The sequence below is a fragment of the Hibiscus syriacus genome, unplaced genomic scaffold (genome assembly GCF_006381635.1).
Source record: "Hibiscus syriacus cultivar Baekdansim isolate YM2019G1 unplaced genomic scaffold, ASM638163v2 tig00111847_pilon, whole genome shotgun sequence".
NCBI lineage: Eukaryota > Viridiplantae > Streptophyta > Magnoliopsida > Malvales > Malvaceae > Hibiscus > Hibiscus syriacus.
The window spans coordinates 3,239-20,140 of NW_024063200.1; the positions used below are offsets into that span (position 1 = coordinate 3,239).

Genomic DNA, 16,902 nt, shown 5'->3' on the forward strand with positions numbered 1-16,902 from the left:
TTATAAATGTTTTATCATCAACTGATGGACAAAGATAAATATAGTATGAACATCTAGATAAAAAAATCATTATGAACTTTATATTACCTGGGCGCAAGCTAAAGGAAAGAGCAGGGAGTTTCCATGCCTCCAATGGCTTCCCCATAAGTGAAACTTATTTTTGACTTTGCAAATTATAAGGACACTGAGGAGTGAAACAAAATATTAGACAGTAAATAAGGGAACTAGAACCCACAATGTCAAATCACTATGCAAATTTACTATTTAAAAGTGCATTCATTTACCTGAGCTACTCTAGCCAAAAGATACAATGAAAGTGTTCACCTTCGATGTGAATCATCTAAAGCTAAAATAGAAATCCCGCAATGGAACCTGCTAAAATTCTTTCTCACCACCTAATATAAGATAGTGAAAATGCTATTGCAGCATAGAAGTTGTCAATTATTTCAACTCAACATTTACCATAGTGAGTTACTCATCAAAGCAAATCAGTCATTTATAGCAAACTTACGCATTCATTGGTGTCTCTTTCTTTCTAAATTTTCTCAGTAAACATCGAATCGCATGGTATGAACCATGAAGCCACCAAAAAGTAAACCAATGCGGCATGCTTCCTCTCTCACAATCAAATCTTTCTCTGAGACAGTTGCTGGAAAACCAAATTCAGCATTTTTAATAACACATTTCAGTGCATTCTTACACTGATAATTCTTAGCAAAGCTAAATTATAAAACCCAAAACCCGAGAATTTTGCCCAACAATAATCTAATCACATTCAACAATAAATGGCCTCAAAATCTATCCAAAAGGAGGTTGTTTTATGTACTAACCAGAAAGTACAGTGAAAAAAAATTCAATCCTTCCAAGAAGACAGTGTACATAATCATGCATTAAACCCATGTAATCAGCACTTTTTACGTATATGAAAGGAAATACAAATACATTGCCAATAAACATTTTAGAATTTACAAAACACCAAGTCAAAAGGAAAAGCTTTTATGAAATTGACTTAAAAAGAACCCTAACCTTGAGAACAAGGAGCGAGGAATAAGACATTCCTCTTGCGAGCTTGAAACCGCGAAGAAGAAACCCGATACCTACTCTAACACCATAAGAAAGGAGAAAGCTTTGGCAAAGATTTCCAATAGCGTTGGCCACGCATGAGTCATCGGCGTGGTCACACGGAGGGGAATCGCCGCACGCGGCCGTCCTCTGACGCCTATGGAGCTCATCCTCTGCTTCCCTCAAACGATCCTCCGCCTCAAGCAACCGCCGCTCCGCCTCGGGCCGCCAATAACCGCGCCGAGGAGTTGGGGTTATCGGAGAGAGCCGGCATTTCGGATTCAATGTTGCCGTTGTTTCTTTTGGCATCTGCAAGTTAAGGATACCTGAAAAAGAAAGAATAGGAGAAATTATTTATAAATAGTATACTTCCTTTCAAATAACAACACTAATAAAACCTTATTCCTATATATAATGGGTAAGGAAGAGGTAAGGTAGTAAGCTGCATCCAAAGCTAGATAGAATGGAAGACCTCCGGTAATCAGAAAATTAAAAATAAAGTTAAAATATAATGCATATATAAATAAATAAATAAGTCCATAGTTGAACAGACTTCATATGCAGTCTTCAAATAATAACTTACATATAAAATAAAATAGTATTAATTATAAAATTAAACTAAATTAAATTAAAACGATTTTTCCATTAGAGGTTCTTCGGTGACCTCTATGATTGTAGTTTTTAAAATTTTTTCTAATAAAGTTGGATTTTGAATTTTCTCTATTTTCAAAACGTTTTATTCCAAATTTATCAAAAGAAGCTTTAAGATCATCAATTTTCTTTTGAGGGTCGTCATTGACCTTTGAAAGTAAATTATGCAAATCAAATTTTTCTTTTTTAATTCTTCTAGTTTGATTTGTAAATTTTTTATTTTATTTTTAAGATCATTGTTGATCTTGGATATGAGATTATATATGGATCAAACTTAAAACGCCTTTGTTTAGCTCATTATGCATTCCTGAACTTTTGGTTTGTTCGTGGCCTCAAAATTATGCAAGTAGGCATAGGAAGCTATCAGACTAGACGAAGGACCAGGATTGCTTATTCTGCTAGTCAGGAAGCGTCGGATTAGACCTCTAAGGAATCGAGCCGTGGTATCTGGCTCATGTTCTAGATAGTACATGATTCCTCCCATGCATGCACAAAATAAGACAACCTGTAACAGATTGGAAGCATCAAGTAAGGAACCAAATTTATACGAAAACAATTGACTCAGGTAACAATATAATTATGCAGTAGTAGATACATTAAGAACGAAGTTGGTTATTAATATCTAACTACAGGCATAATTTTTCACTTAGACTGACATTGAAGCTCTCATGAGAAAGAAAACTACCTCAGCATTTTTAACATTGGGAAGCAGGTGCTGGTTTACTAAAATATTCCACCATGACTCTCCAGCTCGTGGAAGAACATATAGAGCAAGTTCACTGCGTCTAGTTTTTTTTCTCCAGTAATATTGAAAGACCCGATAAAGCATCAGCAACCCAATATACCAGCTTGTGGTCTGTCAATGCAATCTTTCTATGCATGCATATAACTGCCTTGAATTGCACAAGCAAAATCTTCAAGGAACATATAATACCGATATTAACGAAAGGGAACAGTGAATGAGAAACAAGAAACAAGTTACCTGAAAAATTCCAACAAATGCAGACAAGAAAGATGTTGATTGAACAGCACCTTTAACAGTAAGCCAACAGCCACGGGCAAGGGTATCCATAAACTAGATGCATATCGTGACGATGCAAGATAAACAAACAAAATACACGGAAGATCAGTTCCAAAACTGAAATCTCATTGGAATGGAATCTATGCATCGCTAGATTCTCAGTGTGTGTGTAGTATCTGCTCAAGTGGAGTAAAAGAAGCTTGCAAAATCAACTGCAAGAAATTGTCTCGGTTACAAAGGATAACTACCAAATTTATTCTCCCATTTTACCTCGCATAACAACTTTCAATCTGACTATAGGAAGATTAACAGAGAATAATACCCATCCTTCCCACTCCATACTACAAAATTTACTAAAACAGATTTTCGTACAGCAGATTGACTTTTACATTTTAGTATGGATTTTTACTAAACCAGATTGACGATTTTATTTTTAAAAAAATTACTAAACCAGACAGACAGACATATTTGACCAAAAAGTAAAGCACATACAGATCTCAAAATGCATCAAGGCCATTATTTTATCGTTTGCTTCATTGTTGTAAGGCATATGAAGGAAGCTCAAAAGCAAAACACAACACCAAGATCTCCCTCCACTTTCATGGACGAAGAAAGGAAAACCAATATATAATGCAAGATATACCTTTTGTAGGTCCAGAACCACAAATGGCACAAAAGTCAAAGAGAAGTATAGGGGGAATGTTTTCCTGAATGTAGCTGATGCGACTTGGCATTGTGCGCAAGACAAGAATTTGTGTCTGGATAAATAACAGAACAAGGAATAATTGATGGGAACTCACCCAACTTCACATTATTGGACTTCCTTCGGCTATTTATGTAGGCTGATATAGCTGCAACATCTACTGGCCCACCTCAACAATTCTCCTTTACAGCCTTTTATACAGGAGCAGCAACAGGACCAGTCTTCTGAATAAAATCTTTATATGATTTAGGCAAGCTTTCAGGACGCATCACAAATGCGTACATAATCTGGTATGAGCATAAATTAGTAAGACCGGATGAAGAAACTACATTGACCAAACTCTACTAAATGAAAAGAAGATATGAAAGCACAATAAATTCTCCAATCATTTTTTAACCTCAGAAGAAAATTCCAATTTGTTAGATAATTGAATCACTAAATATTAACTTTCAAATTGGAAAAATACACTCTGAAGCAAATGAATTGGAGGTAAACTTCACACGGTTTCATAAATCATAAGAACAAAACAGAATTAGTTACACTTCCAGAATGTTACATATATAAAAGTTATGTTTAGTAGTATTTCTCTAGAATTTAGCTTGAGCTTCTCTTTGGCACCTTTAACTCACTAAACTGAGCAATTCCTAGTGTTATAAATGTTTTATCATCAACTGATGGACAAAGATAAATATAGTATGAACATCTAGATAAAAAAATCATTATGAACTTTATATTACCTGGGCGCAAGCTAAAGGAAAGAGCAGGGAGTTTCCATGCCTCCAATGGCTTCCCCATAAGTGAAACTTATTTTTTGACTTTGCATAATTATAAGGACACTGAGGAGTGAAACAAAATATTAGACAGTAAATAAGGGAACTAGAACCCACAATGTCAAATCACTATGCAAATTTACTATTTAAAAGTGCATTCATTTACCTGAGCTACTCTAGCCAAAAGATACAATGAAAGTGTTCACCTTCGATGTGAATCATCTAAAGCTAAAATAGAAAATCCCGCAATGGAACCTGCTAAAATTCTTTCTATCACCACCTTAAATATAAGATAGTGAAAATGCTATTGCATGCATAGACAGTTGTCAATTATTTCAACTCAACATTTACCATAGTGAGTTACTCATCAAAAGCAAATCAGTCATTTATAGCAAACTTACGCATTCATTGGTGTCTCTTTCTTTCTAAATTTTCTCAGTAAACATCGAATCGCATGGTATGAACCAGTGAAGCCACCAAAAAGTAAACCAATGCGGCATGCTTCCTCTCTCACAATCAAATCTTTCTCTGAGACAAGTTGCTGGAAAACCAAATTCAGCATTTTTAATAACACATTTCAGTGCATTCTTACACTGATAATTCTTAGCAAAGCTAAATTATAAAACCCAAAACCCGAGAAATTTTGCCCAACAATAATCTAATCACATTCAACAATAAATGGCCTCAAAATCTAATCCAAAAGGAGGTTGTTTTATGTACTAACCAAGAAAAGTACAGTGAAAAAAAATTCAATCCTTCCAAGAAGACAGTGTACATAATCATGCATTAAACCCATGTAATCAAGCACTTTTTACGTATATGAAAGGAAATACAAAATACATTGCCAATAAACATTTTAGAATTTACAAAACAACCAAGTCAAAAGGAAAAGCTTTTATGAAATTGACTTAAAAAGAACCCTAACCTTGAGAACAAGGAGCGAGGAATAAGACATTCCTCTTGCGAGCTTGAAACCGCGAAGAAGAAACCCGATACCTACTCTAACACCATAAGAAAGGAGAAAGCTTTGGCAAAGATTTCCAATAGCGTTGGCCACGCATGAGTCATCGGCGTGGTCACACGGAGGGGAATCGCCGCACGCGGCCGTCCTCTGACGCCTATGGAGCTCATCCTCTGCTTCCCTCAAACGATCCTCCGCCTCAAGCAACCGCCGCTCCGCCTCGGGCCGCCAATAACCGCGCCGAGGAGTTGGGGTTATCGGAGAGAGCCGGCATTTCGGATTCAATGTTGCCGTTGTTTCTTTTGGCATCTGCAAGTTAAGGATACCTGAAAAAGAAAGAATGGGAGAAATTATTTATAAATAGTATACTTCCTTTCAAATAACAACACTAATAAAACCTTATTCCTATATATAATGGGTAAGGAAGAGGTAAGGTAGTAAGCTGCATCCAAAGCTAGATAGAATGGAAGACCTCCGGTAATCAGAAAATTAAAAATAAAGTTAAAATATAATGCATATATAAATAAATAAGTCCATAGTTGAACAGACTTCATATGCAGTCTTCAAATAATAACTTACATATAAAATAAAATAGTATTAATTATAAAATTAAACTAAATTAAATTAAAACGATTTTTTCCATTAGAGGTTCTTCGGTGACCTCTATGATTGTAGTTTTTAAAATTTTTTCTAATAAAGTTGGATTTGAATTTTCTCTATTTTCAAAACGTTTTATTCCAAATTTATCAAAAGAAGCTTTAAGATCATCAATTTTCTTTTGAGGGTCGTCATTGACCTTTGAAAGTAAATTATGCAAATCAAATTTTTCTTTTTTAATTCTTCTAGTTTGATTTGTAAATTTTTTATTTTATTTTTAAGATCATTGTTGATCTTGGATATGAGATTATATATGGATCAAACTTAAAACGCCTTTGTTTAGCTCATTATGCATTCCTGAACTTTTGGTTTGTTCGTGGCCTCAAAATTATGCAAGTAGGCATAGGAAGCTATCAGACTAGACGAAGGACCAGGATTGCTTATTCTGCTAGTCAGGAAGCGTCGGATTAGACCTCTAAGGAATCGAGCCGTGGTATCTGGCTCATGTTCTAGATAGTACATGATTCCTCCCATGCATGCACAAAATAAGACAACCTGTAACAGATTGGAAGCATCAAGTAAGGAACCAAATTTATACGAAAACAATTGACTCAGGTAACAATATAATTATGCAGTAGTAGATACATTAAGAACGAAGTTGGTTATTAATATCTAACTACAGGCATAATTTTTCACTTAGACTGACATTGAAGCTCTCATGAGAAAGAAAACTACCTCAGCATTTTTAACATTGGGAAGCAGGTGCTGGTTTACTAAAATATTCCACCATGACTCTCCAGCTCGTGGAAGAACATATAGAGCAAGTTCACTGCGTCTAGTTTTTTTTCTCCAGTAATATTGAAAGACCCGATAAAGCATCAGCAACCCAATATACCAGCTTGTGGTCTGTCAATGCAATCTTTCTATGCATGCATATAACTGCCTTGAATTGCACAAGCAAAATCTTCAAGGAACATATAATACCGATATTAACGAAAGGGAACAGTGAATGAGAAACAAGAAACAAGTTACCTGAAAAATTCCAACAAATGCAGACAAGAAAGATGTTGATTGAACAGCACCTTTAACAGTAAGCCAACAGCCACGGGCAAGGGTATCCATAAACTAGATGCATATCGTGACGATGCAAGATAAACAAACAAAATACACGGAAGATCAGTTCCAAAACTGAAATCTCATTGGAATGGAATCTATGCATCGCTAGATTCTCAGTGTGTGTGTAGTATCTGCTCAAGTGGAGTAAAAAGAAGCTTGCAAAATCAACTGCAAGAAATTGTCTCGGTTACAAAAGGATAAACTACCAAATTTATTCTCCCATTTTACCTCGCATAACAACTTTCAATCTGACTATAGGAAGATTAACAGAGAATAATACCCATCCTTCCCACTCCATACTACAAAATTTACTAAAACAGATTTTCGTACAGCAGATTGACTTTTACATTTTAGTATGGATTTTTACTAAACCAGATTGACGATTTTATTTTTAAAAAAATTACTAAACCAGACAGACAGACATATTTGACCAAAAAGTAAAGCACATACAGATCTCAAAATGCATCAAGGCCATTATTTTATCGTTTGCTTCATTGTTGTAAGGCATATGAAGGAAGCTCAAAAGCAAAACACAACACCAAGATCTCCCTCCACTTTCATGGACGAAGAAAGGAAAACCAATATATAATGCAAAGATATACCTTTTGTAGGTCCAGAACCACAAATGGCACAAAAGTCAAAGAGAAGTATAGGGGGAATGTTTTCCTGAATGTAGCTGATGCGACTTGGCATTGTGCGCAAGACAAGAATTTGTGTCTGGATAAATAACAGAACAAGGAATAATTGATGGGAACTCACCCAACTTCACATTATTGGACTTCCTTCGGCTATTTATGTAGGCTGATATAGCTGCAACATCTACTGGCCCACCTCAACAATTCTCCTTTACAGCCTTTTATACAGGAGCAGCAACAGGACCAGTCTTCTGAATAAAATCTTTATATGATTTAGGCAAGCTTTCAGGACGCATCACAAATGCGTACATAATCTGGTATGAGCATAAATTAGTAAGACCGGATGAAGAAACTACATTGACCAAACTCTACTAAATGAAAAGAAGATATGAAAGCACAATAAATTCTCCAATCATTTTTTAACCTCAGAAGAAAATTCCAATTTGTTAGATAATTGAATCACTAAATATTAACTTTCAAATTGGAAAAATACACTCTGAAGCAAATGAATTGGAGGTAAACTTCACACGGTTTCATAAATCATAAGAACAAAACAGAATTAGTTACACTTCCAGAATGTTACATATATAAAAGTTATGTTTAGTAGTATTTCTCTAGAATTTAGCTTGAGCTTCTCTTTGGCACCTTTAACTCACTAAACTGAGCAATTCCTAGTGTTATAAATGTTTTATCATCAACTGATGGACAAAGATAAATATAGTATGAACATCTAGATACAAAAATCATTATGAACTTTATATTACCTGGGCGCAAGCTAAAGGAAAGAGCAGGGAGTCCCCATGCCTCCAATGGCTTCCCCATAAGTGAAACTTATTTTTTGACTTTGCATAATTATAAGGACACTGAGGAGTGAAACAAAATATTAGACAGTAAATAAGGGAACTAGAACCCACAATGTCAAATCACTATGCAAATTTACTATTTAAAAGTGCATTCATTTACCTGAGCTACTCTAGCCAAAAGATACAATGAAAGTGTTCACCTTCGATGTGAATCATCTAAAGCTAAAATAGAAAATCCCGCAATGGAACCTGCTAAAATTCTTTCTAACACCACCTTAAATATAAGATAGTGAAAATGCTATTGCATGCATAGACAGTTGTCAATTATTTCAACTCAACATTTACCATAGTGAGTTACTCATCAAAAGCAAATCAGTCATTTATAGCAAACTTACGCATTCATTGGTGTCTCTTTCTTTCTAAATTTTCTCAGTAAACATCGAATCGCATGGTATGAACCAGTGAAGCCACCAAAAAGTAAACCAATGCGGCATGCTTCCTCTCTCACAATCAAATCTTTCTCTGAGACAAGTTGCTGGAAAACCAAATTCAGCATTTTTAATAACACATTTCAGTGCATTCTTACACTGATAATTCTTAGCAAAGCTAAATTATAAAACCCAAAACCCGAGAAATTTTGCCCAACAATAATCTAATCACATTCAACAATAAATGGCCTCAAAATCTAATCCAAAAAGGAGGTTGTTTTATGTACTAACCAAGAAAAGTACAGTGAAAAAAAATTCAATCCTTCCAAGAAGACAGTGTACATAATCATGCATTAAACCCATGTAATCAAGCACTTTTTACGTATATGAAAGGAAATACAAAATACATTGCCAATAAACATTTTAGAATTTACAAAACAACCAAGTCAAAAGGAAAAGCTTTTATGAAATTGACTTAAAAAGAACCCTAACCTTGAGAACAAGGAGCGAGGAATAAGACATTCCTCTTGCGAGCTTGAAACCGCGAAGAAGAAACCCGATACCTACTCTAACACCATAAGAAAGGAGAAAGCTTTGGCAAAGATTTCCAATAGCGTTGGCCACGCATGAGTCATCGGCGTGGTCACACGGAGGGGAATCGCCGCACGCGGCCGTCCTCTGACGCCTATGGAGCTCATCCTCTGCTTCCCTCAAACGATCCTCCGCCTCAAGCAACCGCCGCTCCGCCTCGGGCCGCCAATAACCGCGCCGAGGAGTTGGGGTTATCGGAGAGAGCCGGCATTTCGGATTCAATGTTGCCGTTGTTTCTTTTGGCATCTGCAAGTTAAGGATACCTGAAAAAGAAAGAATGGGAGAAATTATTTATAAATAGTATACTTCCTTTCAAATAACAACACTAATAAAACCTTATTCCTATATATAATGGGAAAGGAAGAGGTAAGGTAGTAAGCTGCATCCAAAGCTAGATAGAATGGAAGACCTCCGGTAATCAGAAAATTAAAAATAAAGTTAAAATATAATGCATATATAAATAAATAAATAAGTCCATAGTTGAACAGACTTCATATGCAGTCTTCAAATAATAACTTACATATAAAATAAAATAGTATTAATTATAAAATTAAACTAAATTAAATTAAAACGATTTTTCCATTAGAGGTTCTTCGGTGACCTCTATGATTGTAGTTTTTAAAATTTTTTCTAATAAAGTTGGATTTTGAATTTTCTCTATTTTCAAAACGTTTTATTCCAAATTTATCAAAAGAAGCTTTAAGATCATCAATTTTCTTTTGAGGGTCGTCATTGACCTTTGAAAGTAAATTTTGCAAATCAAATTTTTCTTTTTTAATTCTTCTAGTTTGATTTGTAAATTTTTTATTTTATTTTTAAGATCATTGTTGATCTTGGATATGAGATTATATATGGATCAAACTTAAAACGCCTTTGTTTAGCTCATTATGCATTCCCAAGGATAAACAAATCTTTGTAAAAACAATGAAGGTTGTCTCAATTTCAGTAATGTGAATGACTTCACAATTTGAAGCATCAAGTGTTTCTCTACATTTTTAAAACATCAAAACTATATATTCCCCTAATAATATGCAATGAAATTAAACAATTCTTGCTAAATTTGTACTCCTCCGCTTGTAGCTTCATCCCTTCTTCTATCTTTTGTGGCTTTGGTTTAGAAGTAATTTGATTTAAGGTTGGGATAATCAATATTTCAACGACCCAAATAGAAAAACAAAACCCAGAAGAAGCAGGGGGAGGGGCAGAGAAGATAGGGCTGGAGAAGAAAACATATGAAAAAAAGGGATAAATTGATATTTTATCCCTAAATCATTTTAGATTTACAAAAAGACCCATGAGTAGTAATTTATCTAAAGTTCATGGGTTAAAATAAAAATTAAACCTTTTTATTAACATGTCAGATCATCAAACTTACGACATCTAACGTCTTAGTGATCAAATCTTAATAAAACGATAACGTAAGTGACTAAAACTTATGTTTTTTGAACCGAGTAACCATACAATTATAAAATTGAAACAAAAGTGACCAAATCTGTAGTTTACCCTTTCATGCCAGCTCAACAAATCGTTAGTGGTCTAACGGCGGTAAACATGTGGTGACCAAATATTATTTAAATAAAAACGAAGGTGACTATATCTTATGTATTTTGAAATCAATAATTAAAAGTGGATAAAACACAAACATAAGTGATTATATGTGTAGTTAACCCTTATTTTTATTAAATTTAACATAATTAAAAGATAATATATGAAGCTATTCGAATCCAAATTATTTTTTAAAAACATGTTAATCTCTTCTACTAAAATTATTATTTAAATTGAAACATCTGATATTTAATTCACCGAGACTCATAAATTATAATAATTAATTAAATATACAACATCCATTCAATCGGGTGTCTAATAACCCTTCAAACGAATTTAATAGTAAAATAAAATGTTATTTTTTTAAAATAAAGATTATTTTTATAATCATATTAAATTATTAAAATAATAAATATAATTTAAATAAAAAATTAAAACTCAAATTAATGCAATCTCAAACCAATCCTAATACAATAATTTGTTGGTCAATTTGAGATGAGGTACGTTATAAAGATTCGGGATCAAAATAACTATGAAGTGAAACATTAGGGACATATTATGAAATTAGGCCATTAAAATATTTAATGCATTAAAAATATTATTTTGTCAAAACGTTGCCCTCAGCCAATACTGACAAGATCCAAAATTAGGATGACAAAAAATTTGAACTCGACTGGAAAAATTGAAAACCTAATTAAATGGGGACGGCTTTAGTAATTTTCGCCCCGATTACTCGTCCCGATAAATATTAAAAATAATAATTATATATATATATATATATATAATATTAATAAATTTAATTTAAATTAAAAAATATATATAATATTTATATGTTTAATTTATATATATATATATACCTGGCCCGATACCCCGTTTAAATAACCGTTTATGTTAAACGGGGATATCCGTTTCCCCACGGTTTTCTCTGATTACCCGATGGGTATCTCATTTAAATCTCCGCGATTTTTTAAGCAGGAACGGGTTTGGATTTTTTAAACGAAGACGGGGACGGGGGATCAATACCCGGCCCGAACCCGACCTGTTGCCATCCCCACTCCCAGCTATATTTTGTTATTACACTTTTTTTTTGCTTAAATATCAAATAAATTATTTTTTATATTAAAATTAAAGTCTATAGGTTTTATGTTATATAATTCGATATCTTTTAATATTTCATTCCAATTATATTTAACATACTCTCATTTCTCTCTAATTAAATAATCTGATCGCTTTTGAAAAATAAATAAATTAGTATAATGAAGTCTTTATAAATTTAAATATTAAATAAATTATTTCTTAATTTTAAAATTCAAATTTAAATATTTAATATACTCTTACAAATTTTAAATTAGACAATTTGATCTCTCAATATTTAATTATGATTATTTTATAATAATATTGATACTTTTGTTATTATTGTTAAAAATATTTGTTAAAAAAATAAAATCAATATAAAGATATCCAATCAGATCACACTTACACAAAGCTTTTAAATCATAATAAATAATAAATAAAACTAACTACTCATAAGATAACTTGACGTAAGTAAATAGTTGTTACGAAATTTAATAATATCTATTTTAATAATATGGCATGGCAAATTGAAAATTTGTATTTGCCTTTGTACTATGTAAAATGTACAATTTTTTTAATTTTTTTTTTTTGGAAATTTTACAATATAATTAAAGCTAAAATTGAATTTCTTAAATTTATATTTTAATAATAATTCCTTAAACTCATCCTTTTACTAGAAGGGATTCTCTTATATTTTTATTTATTTACAATTAATCGTAAAATTACAATAAAACATATAAATCGTTAACGGTTGTCAATGATTTTACCAATTTCTATAATATTCACTCAATTTTCCTAAACAATTTATCATGATCCATAATTTTGTAATATTTTTCATTGACTATATACTCTTAATTTTACATGAACCATCGAGTGTTGCCACATCCCTATTTATTAATAATTTTGAAAAGTAACATTTGATCCTCATGTTTTAAAAATTTTAATGTATATCCTTTAATTTTTGTTGTTAAATTTTAATTTTTTAAATTACATTTTCTTTCAATTTTTTTTAAATTTTAAAATTTTAAAACCGTTTTAAATGAACTCCCAAAATACTTTGTCAAAATCCACCCACCACTAAGCAATCATCATCATTACTCACAAATAATTTAACCGAATAAAAGGCTTAATCAATGCGAGTAAGAGACCAACACTCAAAGCAAAGAAAACAAAATTAAAAGACATTAAAGAAATTCCAGTTTTGTGAGAAGTTGCAGTCTGATCTTCACAAGAAGCTTGCCTCATCTGCAAGCTTCCTCATGTTATCGAAATCTTCGGATTTCCTCCACATTATCACACCAATCCCGTTTTGGAAACAATATATAATTTTTGCACTAGGAATGCCAAGGGTGTTGGTATTTAATGTCAAATGATTGAGAGTTATCTTTGAATAGATATTGACTTATATTTATCCCTGATTAATAAAAAAATGTATAGTTTTAATGGATTGAGTTAGGCAGGCATTAACCAGGAAGATACGTTCTCATGAACAATGCCCACCAGGGTACGATTGAGCATCTGAATTGGACTGGTTCTTGGCTTGAACTAGCTGAAGAAGATTCGGTTTCGAAGTTGTTATCTTCGGAACCCTTGGCATATTCATTCGTGAGGATCAGTGGCGGATGCACTAAGACCTCATAGGGGCCAAGTGAATCCTATTATTTTGTAAAAGTGGTTAAATTTAGCTTAATGTGTTAAGGAAAAAAGAAAAAAATTATAATTTTTGCATACCCATTATTTTTAAAAAAAGAAAATTAAAATTTTGGACCCCATTCTTAAATTTCTGGATCAATCACTGGTGAGGATGGTTTCATTTTTTCGTCCATTTTAAACCCTTTTTGGCCTTCAACATCTAAGGTGACAACATTCATAACTTGCTGGTTTGGCTTGCGCATGTTGATTCCTGGCGAAATGATATGAACTGCAGTCTGCAAGCTCTTTGTAAGGAGGTGGATATGGCACTGAAAGACATTGTTGTTCAAAGGGAGAGTTGTTGATTTTGTCTCCGTGCTCTTTTTGCACAGACGTCCTCTTTTTTTTTTCCTCCAGAAATTTAATGGCGTTATTCCAATAAAAAGATGGTACAACAAAGGGCACTACGATTTCAATCTAGTGTCGTAGTTTATACTTAGGGTTCCACCCTTTCCATCATGTTACCGTTATCCAACTAATAACTACAGCAAAAGCAGATATATAACAAAATAGGATTCTGTGTTTCACTCAACATTGATCAGTATCAATATATTGAAGAAACACGTATTAAATCACTAAAACATGATTAAGATATTCAATCAGCATAGCAGCACTTTCACCTTGACTGTAGTGCTATCAAAAAGCAATATTTACAAACATAAGAACAGTGGCTACTCAATTTCATTACAAAAAATTGTTACCTCGAGAAATACACATCCTTCTACTTCAGCACCTCGAGAAATACGCAAGTTAAACTCTTTCCTGTGATGATCGAAGTGATGTCATCAGAACGAGGGTCTTTAAAATGCTTTTTAATGAAAAGAATGGGAGTCGTCATCGATATTTTTGGGTTAGGTAGTTCAAATACCTAAAAACCTCCTTTTAAAAGAGTTTTTAATAAAACATTATTTTAAAATATAAACCAGTCTATATGTAACCAGAAATTCATTTCTTTTTTAAATAATAAAAAAGGGGTTCAAGATTGATTATGCGTGAGGAATGATAAGTACCCCACAACGCCAAAAATTGGTACCACGTCGATTATAAATTGTCTCTAGTAGTGGATATAAATTTAAGTTATGATCCTATTATTCCAAATTCAATCACATAATTTTTATGTAATGAAAAATTCTAAGGATAAGTAGAAAATATCTCAATATTTCCAATTGAAGAGAAAATAATCACTAAAATATTTTAGGACGAATATTTATCTTTCCAACTAAAATAATAAGAATATGACAATTCCTTCCAAGAACTCGATATTAAAATAATTTGATTCAACAAAAATGAATTTAACTAAAGTAAGCATATTCGATTTTTTAGGTTTTCTTAGTAGGGTAATTACTTGTTTTAAAATATCGGAATAGAACATCTGGTTACTTTAAGACGGTCATTTCTTAATATTTTTAAAATAAATAAATATTGTCTTTAGTCCAATTATGAAATCGGCCGAGTTATGATTATTAGGCTTTCATATATATATTCATGGAACTAAAATGAAATGATCATAAATAAAGAGCAATAATTAAAGTACTAAATTTAAAGTATTGAAAAATAAAGGACAAAAATAGAAAAAGTAATTAAATTGTAATTAAACAGTGACCAAAATAAAAAATTTGAAACTATAGCATCATATTCATAAATAAAATAAAAATAGAATTAATTAGTGACTAAAATGAAACAAAATAGAAATTAGCGTGCAAAATCAAAATAAAAATAAAGAAAGGAGACCGGTGACCAAACTGTAAAAAAAGCCTAAACTAGGAGGACTTATGGGCGATTAACCCACAAACTAGTGACTTAATTGTAAAAACACGCTAAAAGTCCAAGGACCTTAGCGTGATTTACCCCAAAAAATAAATTAAACCCCTGTGACAGAAAAAAGAAGCAACAAACAAAGGGACTTAAACGTGACTTAACCCTAAACCTAGTGGCAGAAATATATATTTTCTCTTGTTTGGCTAACCTAGCCACTCTATCTTCCTCTTTTTTCTCTCAACCGAGAGAAATAAACTTCTCCCCCTTCTTCTTTTACATCTGGTCGAGCAACCCAAGAACAACATCTCGCCACCGGCCACCGTAAATCGGTGGCCATGTTAGAGTATGCCCAAAGACCAATCATATGATGATTGTAATAATACATTTATTTACCGATTTTATTGAATAAAGGCATTGTCACTATTATTTTCAGTTATATGTATGTGTTTAACATAAACTGAAATATAATAAAGTCCATATAATAACATTATTATTATTAAAAGATTTATAGTCAAGTATTATTATGGGCATGGACAATAATAATACGCTTAAGACTAACATGTTATTGATTGATGATAACGAGTTGTCATTGACTTAGAGATGTCAGAATTGATACATGATTATATTGTTAGAGAACAATATATTGGATTGACCCACCATGAGCATATGTTTTGGATTATTATATAACGATCATAACATTGCTCATGGTGATGACTATATGTATGATCTTCAGACTTGAGATCAATGTTATCCCAACATATATTGTTTTATGTTTTGATACAGTTAAACATGCTCCGTAACTGGTTGCACTATAAAGACTGTTATTGCATATATCTCGATATTTGTAGTGGGTAAGTATGATTAAGATAGGATTTGTCATTCCTACATAATAGGAAATATATCACATTCCACTTGATTGAGTGAGACTAGAAATGTATGGCCATGCTCGAATAAGTTGATATGAGATATCATAAATTATTCGTTAATTATAGTCTACTATAGATATCAAGAAACAATAGATGGGTTATACAAGTGTGACTATTCCAAGACTTGTGCCTATTATAGATATAAAGGACAAAAATATGTAATACATAAAAGAGTTAATCACGAAGATGATATATCGAATCATAATTTCTTGTAACTTAGGTGACAATGATATATTGCTAGATGTCACTCATTGTATGTAATATTAGAATTGTTCTAATAATTACTACTAATGTTACAAGAACCTACTGTGTCACACCCTAGGATTGAAATGAGAAAAGATGTACAATTTGTTGTATGTTACTAAAATATATATAGAGTTAATATATGTAAATTTGATATACATATGATTTTAATTATCTCGAATATAGTAAGTAAACATTAAAAGAATGTAATTTTGATTACAACTCTTTTAATCGATATTTAATTCAGAATAATTAAATAAGAATTTAAATAAACATTAAAGATTGTAATTCATATTATAAGTCTTTAATGGATATTTAATTTGAAT

The 16,902-nt window shown here is 32.3% G+C and overlaps 2 pseudogenes; both read right to left on the reverse strand.

The window, feature by feature from the left end:
- Positions 1-545: 545 nt before the first annotated feature.
- Positions 546-5,527, reverse strand: LOC120172197 (annotated as a pseudogene).
- Positions 5,528-6,104: 577 nt separating this feature from the next.
- Positions 6,105-9,634, reverse strand: LOC120172198 (annotated as a pseudogene).
- Positions 9,635-16,902: the final 7,268 nt, after the last annotated feature.